The sequence below is a fragment of the Apaloderma vittatum genome, unplaced genomic scaffold (genome assembly GCF_000703405.1).
Source record: "Apaloderma vittatum isolate BGI_N311 unplaced genomic scaffold, ASM70340v1 scaffold40874, whole genome shotgun sequence".
In the NCBI taxonomy this organism is placed as follows: domain Eukaryota; kingdom Metazoa; phylum Chordata; class Aves; order Trogoniformes; family Trogonidae; genus Apaloderma; species Apaloderma vittatum.
In genome coordinates, this window is record NW_009713979.1 from 16,736 (window position 1) to 32,409 (window position 15,674).

Genomic DNA, 15,674 nt, shown 5'->3' on the forward strand with positions numbered 1-15,674 from the left:
TCTTTTTCTACAAAGCTCATTCCTAGATAAGACATCATCCAGACCACACTGAGGGACAAGGTTAATCTATTCCAGGTATATGACTTGATTAAACTTCCTGAGGTTACCATCAGACTATTTGCCCAACTTGTCAAGATCTTTCTACACTACTACTGTTAAAGTCTACCCGCTGGCAAATTAGCTCTCTCTCCAATGCAGTATCAAACGTGCTAAGAGGGCATACTCTTCCGCTGTCCAAGTTGTTAATGAAGACCTAATTATGCTTCCTCTCAACATTTCTGGAGGGACTTAAGCCATTAAGCCCCAAACATGTTTGTAGAGCAAGATTCAGTCTTAAAGACAAAATACAGCCAGCAGAGGAACAGATGAAGTGTCTACCTTCAGCTACTAATTCAGGCATGGTTTTAATCAATAAGCTCAAAAATTCAGTACCTCTTCAACTTTTGACATTTAATTTCCAAATATCCCACTTTTAAGTTACATTTAATTGTGTAACACATTAGCTTGAGAAAACCATTTAACATCCTTCTGGTGAAAATGTTTCCTCCATAGAAGATTATTAGCTGAACCTTTTAAAATCTGAAAGACCATGTCTACTGTAATTCCCAAAACTTTACTGGAACAGAGAAGGCCTTAGCTCTCATCCATGCTTCACAGACTATTCTTTAAAATAGTATATGTATTTCAGATCAAGAATGGAAAACTAGCATTCCCTTCTTCTGGTAGTTTTCCCAAATCTGGGAAGAATAAAAGAGTAATAATTAAAACAAGTAATAATCACCAAGTGTCAATGATCACCAAGGCTCAAAGGCTTTTGGAAGGCCTTGAAAAAGAAAATAATGGCCTTTACCCTACCTGGCAATGGAAGAAACTGAATCTGAGCACTATACTGCTTGAGCAGCAGCTCTAGCTACTGCTCTACTGCACACTCTTCATCTCTTGTTCTAAATCAATAGCTAAGCCATCCCAAGAGACTTGAGGGCAGCTACTCTCTAGCAAAAGCTGACATCCCTTTCCCATGGCAAAAACCTAACCCAAGGCTTACTTGCCTGAAGTCCTAATATATATTCTTCTCTGACGCTTTCTACCTGAAACATGAGGTCCTTATCTCATATACAGGTAACACAAGCAATAATTCAGGCTCAGGAAACCAAAGACATCATGGAAGTACGAAGACAAAAGCCATGTCCTCTGATACACCAGAAAAAATCGTGATTGGTATCTTTTTCCCTCACAGCTACAGAGTGAAGAGTTTCTTTGGTATCAATTAGATCAGCCACATAGTAAAGGGTCTTATAAGTTTGAATTTATCTGTTTAAAAGATAAACAACCGCACCCACTGGTTTTTTCCCAAGATCTACAAAGAAAATTGCAAATAGTTCTTGCTCAGTGACACATATCCATGATTTTCTCCTACATCATGAAGGAGAAATAAGCAGTTACTTTAAATTAAAAGCATGCTCCTTTTTGTGTAGATTTATATTTAACAGGCAGAAATATTTACTTGCTGGCTGTCATGAAGACAGCCAAAATGTAATTAGATTATAAAGGCCTAAAAGCCATAATCAAAGTTATTGCAGATACTATAAAATAATTTCCAGATCACATGTCAGTTTTAAAGAAAACAGCAGAACTAGACTAATACCTTGATGGTCAACAGTCCCAAAGGCAATAACGTATCTTTTCATATAATGAGAAGGGTCCAACATCAATCTTTTGGGCTTAGGTCATAAAAGTGTACTGTAAAATATCTCTTCCTCAGAAGGATTCGCTCAACAGGCCAGTCATTTTTAATAAGTCAGTGCTGTGAAAAAGAAACAGTGCCAGAGTTTCCTGTTATAAAACACATGTGCTCCTGCTATAAAAAAAGAATGATGTTTCAACAGACAAAAGGCTACACTAGATATAAAAGATGTAAATGACAAATAAAGAAGCCAAATATCTGTGACAAACAATTTCAAAGCCTAACAGAAGTGCAGGAAGAATTAACTTCTCTGATTTAAGTAAAAAAAAAAAATTTTAAAAAAAAATAATCAAATTTAGCCTTGGTAGAAACCTCCTTTGTGTGGCTCGTGTCTCCATCTTGCAGGCTCGCTCTCTCTGGTGCGTATGTATGTGCATACACACACTCTACATATTACACACCTCTACACACTGTAGGTTGGTTTGACATTCATAAAGATTTCCTGTACCCTTCAATTTATAAAAAGATCAGAGTGACAGAATATTCTAAGTAACCTTTACTAATCTTGTATTTACTTACAATACACAATCATTACACTATCATACTTACATTGTACTATTTATTTATACTATATGTAGACTACATACAAGTTCATTTGATGAGTGAAACTAGCTTTGAAGATCTTTATTTTTGATTCCAGAAAATTTGGGAGCACTTTTGACTTACTGACCCTAAAAATGCTGGCACTACATAAATGTACAGTAAGCAAATAGTTACTGAATTTCTGAACAAGAACTATACTCGAAGCTTGCTGTAACAGCTACTCTAATTATGTAGTCCCAAGTACTGGCAGAGTCAAACAGCAATTATTTGAGTCTAAGAATAAGATCCGACTATTTTACTTTCACTTAAAAATGAACTACATAAAAAAGACAGTAATAATCATTCAAGTCCACTCACTATGGGATTTATTTATTTTTTGTTTGTTTATAAATAAGTCACTCTCATGGGCACCAATTAAGAAGGATATCAGCTGACTAAAGATACTGACACAAAGAAATTCAGTATGAACATAAAACTTTAATATAGAGCCTACTATCAAAAACTTTTCCTGCCAAATGACATGAAAGAAGTCCAATGGATTTTTAAATCATGATTTTTAAAAAAAATTTGCAAATTACACCCATCACCAGGTAGAACACATGCCTAGGAGCTACAGCTGTAGCTTTTAAATTAATTAGGAGAAAGAAACAACAAAACCAAATCAAAACACACAACATCCCCCACCACGCTACTTTTAAACCAGCAAGTTGAAAAGGAGATGACTATCTGAGAGTGCGCTTCAGCTACTTTAAGCTGGTCTGGAGGTACAAAACAATCACAGGAGTAATTTAACACTGCGGAATCACATCTACTTTCAATGTCAGTAGGGATACCTGAAAACATTATCTCTTCTGTTCTGTCTCAGCTACTCACCACTACACTGTGCCAGCAATTTCTTTTCTTCCAGAATTGCTGGCCGAGATATTTTTGCCCTTACTCTTTAAACTATTTCACTGAAGAGGTGTAAAGTTAGCTTTGCTGTTTTGAAACTTTGTGACTTTGACTGCAGTGGATTTAGAAGCCAGCAGCTTAGACAGCAGATCCAAGGGGGCAGTAACCTTCAAAGGGGAAGACAGTGAGAAAAAAAAAATTCAAAGAAGCCCCAGGAGCTACGTTCAGAGCTATAATCTTTTTAGCTATGCTATTAATACCAGAAAAACATAGATGCTCGTGGTCTATTCAGAGGTTCATTTTATATTTTGTTTTCCTGCACCTTATTAAAACACGGATGAACCTATGTAACTGCAGATCTTCAAGCTCAACTTAAACCGCAAACGTCTGTCACCCCCGGATGCTGCATATTTCTGCTGCACATGCTGCTTCTGATTTTTCTGGAATGCAGTCTTGTTCAAGATGAACTTCACAAAAAGCTTCAAAGTGGACTCTGAATCTAGCTTTGGAATCACAGCATTCAGCACAAAGTTATCAGTGCCCAGCATGATGCACTTTTACAGTCATCAAGCCTTTGTCATGGAGCTTCACCCTTACCTAAAAGTTGTAGAAGTCAACTTCTCAGTTTTGTGGCCAAAAAGCAGCTTAAAAAGAAATATGCACTGCTTTTCCTAGCTAGCTACACATAATTTTTTTCTTGCCAGTGTGACTCCTGATAGCCAGCAGCCCTTAGCTTGCATTGGCACCAGAGCTAGGCAGGTGCTATTCCTGAAGATGAGGAATGTAGTGTCATTCTCAGTAAGAAAGACTCTACTGTAGTCAATGCCCTAATGTCACTCATCTTAGTTTTCCAGGAAACAACTTCAGGTTTTCTTTATTAAGATCTCCTCCAAACACTCCGAAGTCTGCAAAATTTCAATCCCTTTTGTTACCTGTAAACAGTTTATCTGAGTTTGAGGAACTATGCAAAAAGTGATAAGTAAGATACATAAATACCCAGACTGGTTCAGTTACAGCTTTGTGCCCAGCTAGTGGCCAGTGCAAAGCAAGCAGACTAACACTTCTAGTACCTCCATGGGAACAGCAAAACGGCCGAAGTCTTTAACAGCCAAGATAGCTCTGCATAAGCCAATATTCATGCGCTCGCACAATTTTTTTGAAACAGGAGTTCGACGCACCGGCATGAGTGAAACAGGCCTGCTTGGTTTATCAGGTATTACCTGTTTAGGTTTATTATTCCCAAAGTCATATTTTGCCCTTAACTCAAGCTCTGCAACTTCGTGTGGCTTTACTATTACCACCTGGAGGATTGCACTGTACTCTTGTTCATCCCTACTGACCATACTACAACAAGACTTCTATCCCATGATATTAACTGAAATTCCTTTAGTTTGCCTGTATCTGCTTATACTTCTCATAGCCAGTATGTTCTCACTTCTTTACTAGGCTATTCAAAGCAGATGCACGTGTGGTGATGTTACAATGTGCTGACCTTTGTGATCCTTCCCTAAAAAAGTTTACAGCTATTTCTATGCAGAATCATTTTGTGGTTCTCTAAATTCAAAAAGAGACCAAATATTTTGAGCTAAATTTAGTTTGCTCCTTTCCAATCAATCTAAACATCACCAGTCATGTTTCTATCAAAGAAATAGCCCCCAAGATTTTGAAGAAACTAATGTTTAGCCAATATAATACAGGTATCAAAACTGAAGAATTTATTTTACTCATTAGCATGAAGCAGTATGTCACTAATAATACATTCTCCCTTATTGAAAATTAAGGCATTTAAGACAATCTCTTTCCTTACCTTTATCAGTATTTGTTTACTAAAAGCTTCAGATGCATTTTTGTGTGAACAGAGCAGAAATGAATCATCAATTCATGTCATCAATAAATTGCTCCTAAGCAGGTCTGAAAGATCAGAGTAAGTGTTCTGCAGCAGGTCAGCAGAACCACAGTAAAACACTAAACTACTTATTTACATAATTGAGGGGTGATTTGTTGATTCACACACAAATCTGAGGAAGTCAGACACAAGGGCTAGGCTAGACGAGTGCTAGAGGTCCATTCCAACATAAATTACGCTATGACTTGCATGGTCTAAGAGTTGTGCCTTTTTTCAATTTGTTACATCACTGCAAATTAAGTAGAACCCCATTCAACCATGACAGTGACACACAAGCAAAACAACTCAAATTACATTTGAACCCTTCTTTCATTGTAGTAGCAGAACAATCAGTGCTACCTCCTCAGCACAAACCTGTCACTGGCCTGCCTATGTATCATTCAACTTCAGAGGAACAAATATTGGGCTGCTTGATACAAACAGTCCCAGATTCTTGTCCTCCCACTACTGACAAGGGCAGGCTAAGGCAAGCAAATCTTCCTCTCAAAGATACTAAAATGTGAAACTCAGATTGAAAGGCCATTATCATAATTCTGCAGATTCAGCATATGGATTAAGCTATTTCATGGTTAGTTTTCAAAACAGATACTTCCTGTTTAAAAACAGAAACATACAAACCAAAAAATATGCAGTCTCTACGACAGGTATTTGTGGTGGTGTGTTTGTCTGGGCTTTTCTTAATTTTTGCAGTTTTGTAGCACTGAATTTTTTTTTTTTAAAAATACGTCAGAGTAAAGGACATTGACTTGTAGTCCCCTACACAGGAGTTTAGAAGACAGGAACCGAGTAGTAGGACAAGGGTTATCTCCATCACTGTCAGATAAAGTTATGACAGAAAACCAGCAGCCAAAACATTTCCACTGACCTGGAAGAAGACATCAACCTTTACCCCTAAAAAGGTTATTCAAGAGTTGAAACTACAGTGGACTTGTAACAAAAAATTAGAAATTTTCTGTAACTGATTAAAAAAGGTAACTTAAGCACTATTGCTGCTATTAGCATATTTAAGGAAATACAGACCTTGAGGGGAAAAAAAAAAAGCCCCACACACAGACAGTAAGCCGATCTCAACACAGCGGCAAACCACTTCACGACTTTCACTGACTGATACTGTAGTCTTTTGTGTGAGAAATACCTTCCTCAAAATCTGGGTCATCACACTTTGGATGTTGAAAAATTATTATTTTTTTTCATTTATTAACAGTGCTTTGTACTATAACAGAAAGAAGCTATATTTTAAATTATATTTCCTCCCTATTAAAATAAAATTAAGAAAAACTCAAATACATAGAAAAACCACATCATTTTATCCAATCTGTTCTGAAATTTTTGTTAAATTCTTGATGAATTGCAAATTGCAAATTAAAAGACAGTCAAAGTAAAAACAATTTTTTCCAAGTGTCAGAATTTGTTCTTACCTGTAATTGTAACCTTGTCAAGGTTCCAGTTCAGTGCTGAAAGAATTAGTTTACATTCCTAAGAAGCACATAACAGAATGACTTGCAAAACCTTGAGATAACAGTACAGGACACAACATCTGCTTTATTTTGGTATTTCCTAAAAAGAAACAAAGGAAGTAGTTAGCTACTCCAGCTGGCTCACAACAGATTTGTTCAGTAATTTTTTCATGAATACAACTTTTTTCCTAAATAAAAGTGCTTGAACTAAAGCTATGCCTGGATGTCAAAAGACTTTTCAGCACACTCTCTAAAAACTATATTAAAGAGCCATGCTAACAAGGAATCAGATTTATTTTCCTTGCTATTTCCTTCAGCAGCACAGACTAGCACTTAAAAACTCATCTAGCCCATTACCTGGCATTCAAGTCCCTAAATTCAGTAACAGAAGAAACAGCTTTTGCACATTTGCTAGCATAACACTGCTACTTGCTAAATTTTATTTACCTGCTCAAATGACAGAGTGCATTCCTTGAGTGTTTGACAAGATTTAAACCCACCAAGTGCTGCACATACAATTTGTGAGCTCTTTAAGTTGCATGTTTCGATGTGAAAAAATGCCCCAGAGTTCAAAACAAAAGCAACAGGCTTCACTTGCAAAAGCATTTCAGCTTTTCTGAAACAAGAATGATTACACTTCTTTAAAAGTAGTTTCTATAAAATTAACCAGAAATTCAGCTTGAAATGTAAAAGGAGCAGATAACTAACAACTCAGATGTAGGTATCCACAACAGCATCCAGGCATTATCCTTTGTTTTGAATAGGATGCAAATGGCCAAATTCCTTCATGGATCAGGGACTACATATTTAATCTGACAAACCACAGCATCTTACAAAAGCTACCATGACAGTACAGTAGGAGGAACTACCACAGGAAGAACTGTGGATAACAGCAAGCTTTGTCTGAGGCATGAGAGAAATACAAGCCTTATTGTAACACTGATGAGTTGAAACTGATTACAGCGCTCTGATGAGCTGAATGAGGGATAAAAGGGATGTATGTACTACAGACCAACTTCAGATCCACTCATCAGAGAATAAAGTTGTGACACTTCATTACAGCTTGCCTCTTCCAAACACTAAATAGTGCCTTTCAACTACCAATGAGTGTCATAAGCAAGAAATAGCTCAAAAGAAGGAATACTTTGCTACGGTTTGAAGAACTGTGAGAGTTTGCTAAGTTTTATGTCTGCAACATTACACTGCTGCCATTTTCCCAAACATTCTTTCTTCTTCTGAATGACAACAGGATGGATGGTTCAAAGTATCAAACCAAGCCAGAAAAAGTCAATTATTTTCTGCCACTTGAGCTCTCCAAAACAGCTTAGGAAATGCAGCATCAGACAAGTGCCAATGACTGAAATGCAGGATAGGCAGCTGCTGCCAGCTCAGATCTGCTCAGAGTATTGTGAAACTACACCTCAAGCTGCATCCACTAAATCAATTAACTCTGAAAAAGTATTTTGAAAGAATAAGACAGCAAGTAGCCCAAATCATTGTATTGGACTACACGGCAAAGGCTCTCCCCAAAAAAGTTTAGAAGTTTCAGTATAAAAAGTTGCTTCCATATCCAAGAACTTTAAGGAAAACCACAAAACACAAGCAGCACAAAATAGCCTGACTCCCTCTTCTTAAATCCACCAGCGACTCGGGCATGGACACAGGATGTGTGACGAGAACACAACTCCTCCAAGCACCGTCTCCCACCTTCAGAAGTTCCCCCTTAACTAAGAGGGTACATGGGGCTTGCAGGATGAAGTGCTCAAGAGCTTCAAGTTCTTCTGATGCTACTCCAGTAGCCTTTAGAAGCAGCTGATTCACGGAAGCAGACCGGAAGACAAGCATTATGCTTCGCAAAAGGCAAGAGGCTTGACCCCTCCCAAATTCTTCTATTTCACAGAGGATGTGAGAGCATTCATTAGACGAGGGTAACTTTTAGCCAGGAGACAGGTTGCTTAGAGTAGGGCACATTCAAAGTCAGGTATTTCGGACTAAGAGCATTCTACTCCAGGATATGCTCCCTTTTACACAAATTCTATCTACACGAATTCTCAGAAGAGAGAAATACAGTATTCAGTGTCTCAAAACACAAAGTCATCTTGTTACATACTCTACCACTGAACAGTGCACAACGAGGGGACAGACACTAATCCTACTTACTTCTGTGCAGTAGTGATCAAATAAGCTGCAGACTTGGTTTTTTCATAACAAAAAATTTCATTATAAAGTTTTTGGGATAATAAGCTACTATATTCAACCCCCAATAGCCCGTGTGCTAAAAACGCTTACATGCACAAATGAAATGGTTTTATCCAGATCACTCATCATAAATTACATCACAAGAGTAAAGTTGAATGTTTCCTATTAAAGACTTAACAAAATTACAAGATGTATTATATATTTTGTTCGGGCTCCTTAGATCTTTGGAATATGTATATGCTTAATATTTGAGTAGGACAAAAGTTAGTTCAGTAAAATTCTGTAATTTTTGCTGTTAAGTCACCAATACCCTACAATAAAATAGATTTTGAGCTCAAATGCTTATGAGATAAAAAAGACACTTAATTTCACCCTGTTTACAGCATTTTATTTAAGAAGGAAAAAGCTACATGGTCAAAGCCAACATAAGTAAATAACTGCTAAAGAACTAAACCCAATATTCAAAAAAATTACGCAGCCCAGTGAACCCTCTATATTATTTTGCAGAAGGGCAAGCATCAAATGCTGGTCTTTGTGATGATTAAATATATACTTAATAACCCTGGTAATAAAGCACTAATAATCCTCAGGCTGGATCCTGTTTAAAACAAACAAAACCCATTATAGCATCCAGTCCTTTGTTAGCTTCCAGACTCTGGTCAGAAAAGCACCAGAAAAACACTGGTTTCATTCTGCTCCACAATCAGCTACAACTCTGACCTTTTACAGATAACCAAATCACTGTTGCTTTAAAACAAGTAGACAAACAAAACAACCCACTCTCTGAACATCAACTGAAAGAGCTGTAATCTAATGTGCCATAATTGACCTTATGACATCACAGTACCACCACTGCCATCATCATCCCCCAGAACTGTAAACTGTTTTATGCAGATGACAGGAAAGGATTTTGCTGAAGATACTAGGAGAGAGAAGTAAAAGAGCAATAGTGTAATCTTACCACAGGTTAGCTAGTGTACCGCAACCACCCCATTGCATCTTCTCAATATACAGTAAACATAAGATAACACTCACCTCCTAAAAGAGGTGTTCATTAAGTTACCTGATTTTTTCCAGGAACATAAGAGCACATATCAAGGGAGTGCACTAGTTGTGCTGCAAGTTCATGCAGCAGTTCTTCTTCAGTCTACATATATGACAAAGATCAAACTAAAACAGGAATTAATTTCTCTGTAATTGCTTGAGACAATGTAGAACTTTCCCCCTAAAGAGAAAGTTATTAATTCTTTGTAATGAAAGAATAATGAATTCTCCCTGCATTTGTTAAGTGGTTATTTATTCTGTGCAAAAACATTGGGATTTGTGTTTCTGTGGATGTGTGGGTATTTTTGGTTCCTCTCCCTGTTCCCTCTTAAAACATGGAAACTGCACTAAAATGTTCAGTTAAAGGAAGAAGAATGGACAGAAGTTTGAAAATGAAAGCTCCATGAAGTACTTTAAGTGCTTTATCCTTTTTGAAGCAGATGATCTAATAGTAAGGTTTTGTAAAAAGTGCAATGGTGTCTATCCACTACATTTTAAAAGTAACATCTTGGGCTTCTTAAAAAGCTATATGCCTTACTCGAGGTTCTGGTGAAAATTTAGTTCAGCAATTCGAAGTTTGCAGTTCAAACTTTTATTGTCAGTTAGTCATTTGAACTATTCTAGGCTTAATTTCCAACAGGAACACACTAGTACTTTACACTCATCTAAAAGCTTGTTAATAATTACAAGCTTAGCATTCTAATTACGTCCATACTTTAGAATATCACCTCACAAATGGCAGACTTATGTTACAGCATCAGAAAGCTGCTTTTTGATACATTTTACAAAAGCTACTCTGAATTTCTTTTCTGCAGATCTATCTTTGACACATATTTGTAAGGCACTTCTTTAATTCCTAAATTCTCAGGTTTTGGGGGTTTTTTAGGTAAGCTTTAGATCAATAAATTCACTTTATGACTAAGTAGATGTCTTGGCAGCAACGGTAGCTTAAGCAATATTTGCTCTCAGCAGCTCATTCCCATTTCCACGCTACACGGCTGAGCAACAGACACAGATAGTTATGCTGGTACAAGCAAATGCCTGAAGCAGAGACTGCTCATCTAGCTGATGAGTAACTCAAACTCCGTTGCATTACACAAGCAGAAGACGAAGGAATACCAAAATCTAGCCTTACAAAAATTTAGAACGCACGTAAGCGATCTACATTTGCCTACCGGGGGACCACAGACAAGCACTTACTCCTCTGGTCTCCTATAACAAATGAGAGTTATGCTTAGCATGACTGAAGCACAGAAATACAGTACCACCTCTCAATCACTTACATTGGACAGATTTTCAAACATCCTGTTTCAGGAATGCTGAGGAGAAAGGCTATCTAACATGCTGTAGTAAAAATATACAAGCATAAAACTCCTTTTCAGTTATCTGATCTTCAGCTGAACTAAGAAGAGAGTATCATCAACAGTTAAGATGTACTGCATTTATAAATTAGTGTTCTTCGCCAAAAATCTCAAATAAATTCACAAAGAAGGACTGTAAACAGAGACCTTCTATACTGAACAAGTAAGTTTATTGGGGCTGCTAGAGCTTTCTAGAGAAGAGCTTGCAAAAGTCTCTTAACTAGCTTTTATCATATCTTACATTACAGCTAGAGTGTAAGTAAAGTTTAGATACGCATCATGCCTTCCACAACAATCCAAGAGTTGTAGACTGAGAAAGATGTGTTCGTATTCTGCATGTACTTGTATTTCTCTTTTCTTAATGCAAAGGGCAGAGTCTGCAAACACCCATGTTCCTGACCAGGATTTAAAATTCCAGCTCAGGCACACCAGAGTGATACGTATGGGCAACATAAGATGATGCTTACTATTACTGAAGTGCCTGTCTTTTGAGCACGGTTGTATTGTGTTTCCCCATGAGGTAAATATATTAGCATCTCCCCAGCTAGAATACCTAAGCAGCTAATGACTCAGTTTGAAACCATCTGTCCATTTGTTGGCTTTGTGAACATCTGGGCTTCAGATCAATGTTTAAAAAAAGACAGTCACTCCAGGTGGATTACTTTGATTTTGTAAATAAACATCTGCCTAAAACAAGTAGAAATCACAGCCTGAGCACCTGTTAAACGTTCTGAGAAAGAATCCACCACACCTGTCATCCGATAACATTACATGGCACATCTATTGAGAAGTCCTCTGGGCCAAACTGTCTCATCCACTCCACGTACTATAGCAGCATTAAAGAACACCCAGAGTTTGTCATTCTTTTCCCCAGGACAAGAGCAAGGTGTTTGCAAACTAAAATACTATTCAATTTCAGAAGTAATCTCGCAAATAAAAACATTCTCTGTTGATTATGAAGTAGCTAAGCCTTTCAAGAAAACATCTTAAGTGTAAGACCATAAAGAATTCTTACAATACCAGTTGTCACAAAAAAAACAGAGAAAGCAATGGGTTTCAGCTCGGTTAATTCTGTAGCAAGTATATGCATCTGGACAATAAAGAAACTCAACTGTTGGAGACTTCAAAACATTGAAGGATAGACAGGTAGGAAACCTGACATAACTGTCTACTTTAATTGCTAAGACGGCAAAGGTGACTGTATAATACACACAACCCTAAGTGGGACCACAAGTACCTCCAAACTTCAGACGGAATTTGACCTCCACAAAGTAGACTGAAAAATCAAATCAAATCAAAAAGGTCAAAATTACAGTATTGCAGTTAGCATCTGGTACAGAAAACAGAGCAAGAACTCCCTAATGTCGGTATGTTTGACAGTGATGGAAATCAACTCATATCAAATTTATAAAGAATAGAAAAAAAATTTCTTTATACGAGATACTGATAATTAAGGCAAAGGACTTCCTCTCTCTCCAAGGAGGTTCTTATTCTTCCCTCCTCTTCTAAGGGTAAGTCTTCAGATACAAATGAACTAAAATTGAGCTAACACAGCAGATTTGAAAAAAACTTGGACATTACTGATGTTCCTATGCAGACAGTTAAAGGAAGCATAAACTCTCTACCACACAATTAACCACTTACTTGGATCTATTTATAGCTTTTTTTAGCCACATTATCACTTGCTAGGTTTGTACACAAAAGGAGTTAAATTAAATGCAAAAAGGTCATTCAATGCCATAATAAAACCACCAGTACACTCAAACCATTAACATAAGAACACCAGTACTACAAGCTGCCAAATATTAACATTTACTATGCTGTAGGCAATTCAATGTTTACTGCAAAGCACACAACTTGGAAAGAGATAATTCACACATCTGTTAGAGCAACTAGCAGCCTACACACACACACAATCTTCCAAAAGAACTAATTTAAATAATATCCGGAACTGAAATATCCAAATAGGAATTGTTAAAATACATAGTTATTTTTTTATATCTCAATTAGTTTTAGGAAAATTTTTTTTAGTTTCATCTGTGTTAAGAATTTTTTTCTACCTACTATCAAAGTTACTTCAGTAACATACTCTATTATTGTGAAGAGAATCAGCACTCAGAAATGTAAAGACATATAATTTCCAAGAGGGTCTGCTTGCTTAGAAAATCGCTCCCATATGGCCAACACATATTTACCATCTTCCTAAATCAACCCCATCGAATCAATTTGGTTCAGTTCAAATAAGGCATATCTCAAAGCATTTTTAAAGCAGTTATTTAGAAGTGCTTAAGAGAAGCAGCTGATCCTATGTGATATATAATGATATACTTCCATACAGTAACATGAACAATATACCTGTAACACATGATACATACTATCCAATCCACAGGACGGTATAGGAAGTTAGGTTTCAGATCACAGAGGGCTTGTCAGACTACTTCAGAGAACACAGTACTTCCCCTTGCATTTGTATAGCACGCTCTGCTTTTCCATCAGGCTAGAGGAACTTTTTAAGAAAAACTCTGAAGTCTAACTAAAAAAAATTACTATCTCTAGGAACTGCAGAGTGAAGCAAATTTCCATTACCTTTTTTTCTCGTGGCAGTCTCCAGTAACGTTGCCTGGACACATGGAATCTTTTTCAGGTGTCTGCATTGAGGCTATCTGAACTGCTTCACTTGTCATCTAAACAGAGGAGTACTTGGCAAGCTGCAGCCATCTGGCAACTTGCAAGCTTAAATACTCAAGTTTTGTCCAATTAGTACCGCAACTTCAGTTTCACAATAAAATGCTTTGACTCACTTTTAATCAATACAGTTTAAACTCTCTTGATTCGCAATGTATATTTCAGTGCTGAAGTTTCAGACATATCTACTGAGTAAAAACTTTTAATTTTGCCACTATGCCAGTGTCACAATATGTGTCGAGCTATACCTGCAAAAATTCAAAGGGCAATTTTATCAATAAGAATGTTAAAACTAACATGCAAGAAGACCATGCCAGTTTTCGAGAAATCGATATTAAGAGGATGCTTAAGGGCATTACAGGCAGTCAATGAAGTAACAATAGGTCTACATAGACTTGACAGCAAAAAGAATTCCGGGAAGCAAGCATGTTAATAATTCAACATTCATTTTATGCTACTCATCAGGTCAGACATCAGCTGCAGGCAAATTTGGATAACACAGATTAAGACACCATCTCCAGCTCCAAAGGTTACTGCTCCTGCACACTCCTGGCTGCAAGACATGCCCTTGCTGGACCAAGCAGCAATGGGAACATCTTAGCACAAAGATGCATAAGAAAAACTCCATCAACTGTAGTAAGGGGTCAGGCATCCTACTCCGTCATCCTATTTATAGAGGCAACAAGTCAAGATAAGACGATTTCTATCTTTCAAAGCTTGCATCTCAGTCTTACCACTTTACTACATGTACAGCTTAACCTGCATGTATTCTATCCTAGGTTCAACAAACCACCTGGATTAAATTTTGTATCCATGGGAAAAAATAAATAACAATAATAAAAAAAAAAATAATCACACCACACAAGAAATACTGTTAAGTATTCAGGGCTTTTGCAGAATGACAACTGAAAGAATCTGATTAATTTAGAAGTTTAAAAATAGAAGTAGACATTCAGCTTGGAGATTACACAGATAATTCAGTAAAACCTACTATAAAAAAAATACAGAACCACACAGTCAAACAGGTAATTGCGTAGAAGACTACTGACCTAATCCTTCAAATAGGTACTGAATTTAGCACGAGTGCCAATTTCAGTAGGTTTCCACTCCCCCAAAAACTGAAGAGCTAGCATTAAGCAACCAACTGCCTACATTAAGTGCTAATTGTGCTTTCGAGTCTCCAGACATGTCCTGTGTCCTTCTGGGTGACTCCATATGAATGTCCTCATCACCTGTTCTATGTCTGGATACCATGGCCTTGTATTCCCCTTCCTACACAAATCACCATCTCTGCAGGGGGGTAGCTAACTGCCCCTCCATTCTTCACAACCATTTTTTCAGTTCCTCCATTTGAATGCCATGAAAAACATACTAGCCCAGTCAACAAGAGTCCATCAACATTCTCCCCAAGACTGGTCCCACTGGAAAGAATTCCTCTTTGCTACAGGTTTTATCCCCCTAGTCTTTGTTACATCCTCCACTCTCCCCTGGGAGTGGTGTGGGAACAACACAGCAAACATTACCAAACATTTTGCTAAGTTGTGCAACAAAGCTGAAGGCAATGGTATCACTCTGCTAAAAGATGTTAATGGCTCCTACCACTTCATGGGTGCTTCAACTTGCAAACAGACGACAACTGTGTGTGTGCTTGAAGCTACAGCTTTCTCAAAAGAAATGCATCTAGCACTCCTTCCAAAAAGAAGAAAACCTGCCCCGATTGCCAACTATTTCCTGATATTTTGAAACTGACTGAAAATGTCACTCAAGAGCTACAATACTGCATTCACAGACAAATTACAAGCTCATGACAAGATCTTAAATTAAAAAGTTACTAAGACACTGTC

General features: G+C 37.3%; 1 protein-coding gene across 1 annotated transcript in view; it reads right to left on the minus strand.

Annotated features, from left to right (window-relative positions):
• LOC104269343 (protein phosphatase 1B) overlaps positions 1–15,674 on the minus strand; it is a 30,955-nt gene that overhangs the window by 14,817 nt on the left and 464 nt on the right. Inside the window, exon 2 of the mRNA XM_009868568.1 lies at positions 6,503–6,641. The gene's annotated coding sequence lies outside the window, so the exon portion shown is untranslated. The remainder of the gene's footprint in view (positions 1–6,502; positions 6,642–15,674) is intronic.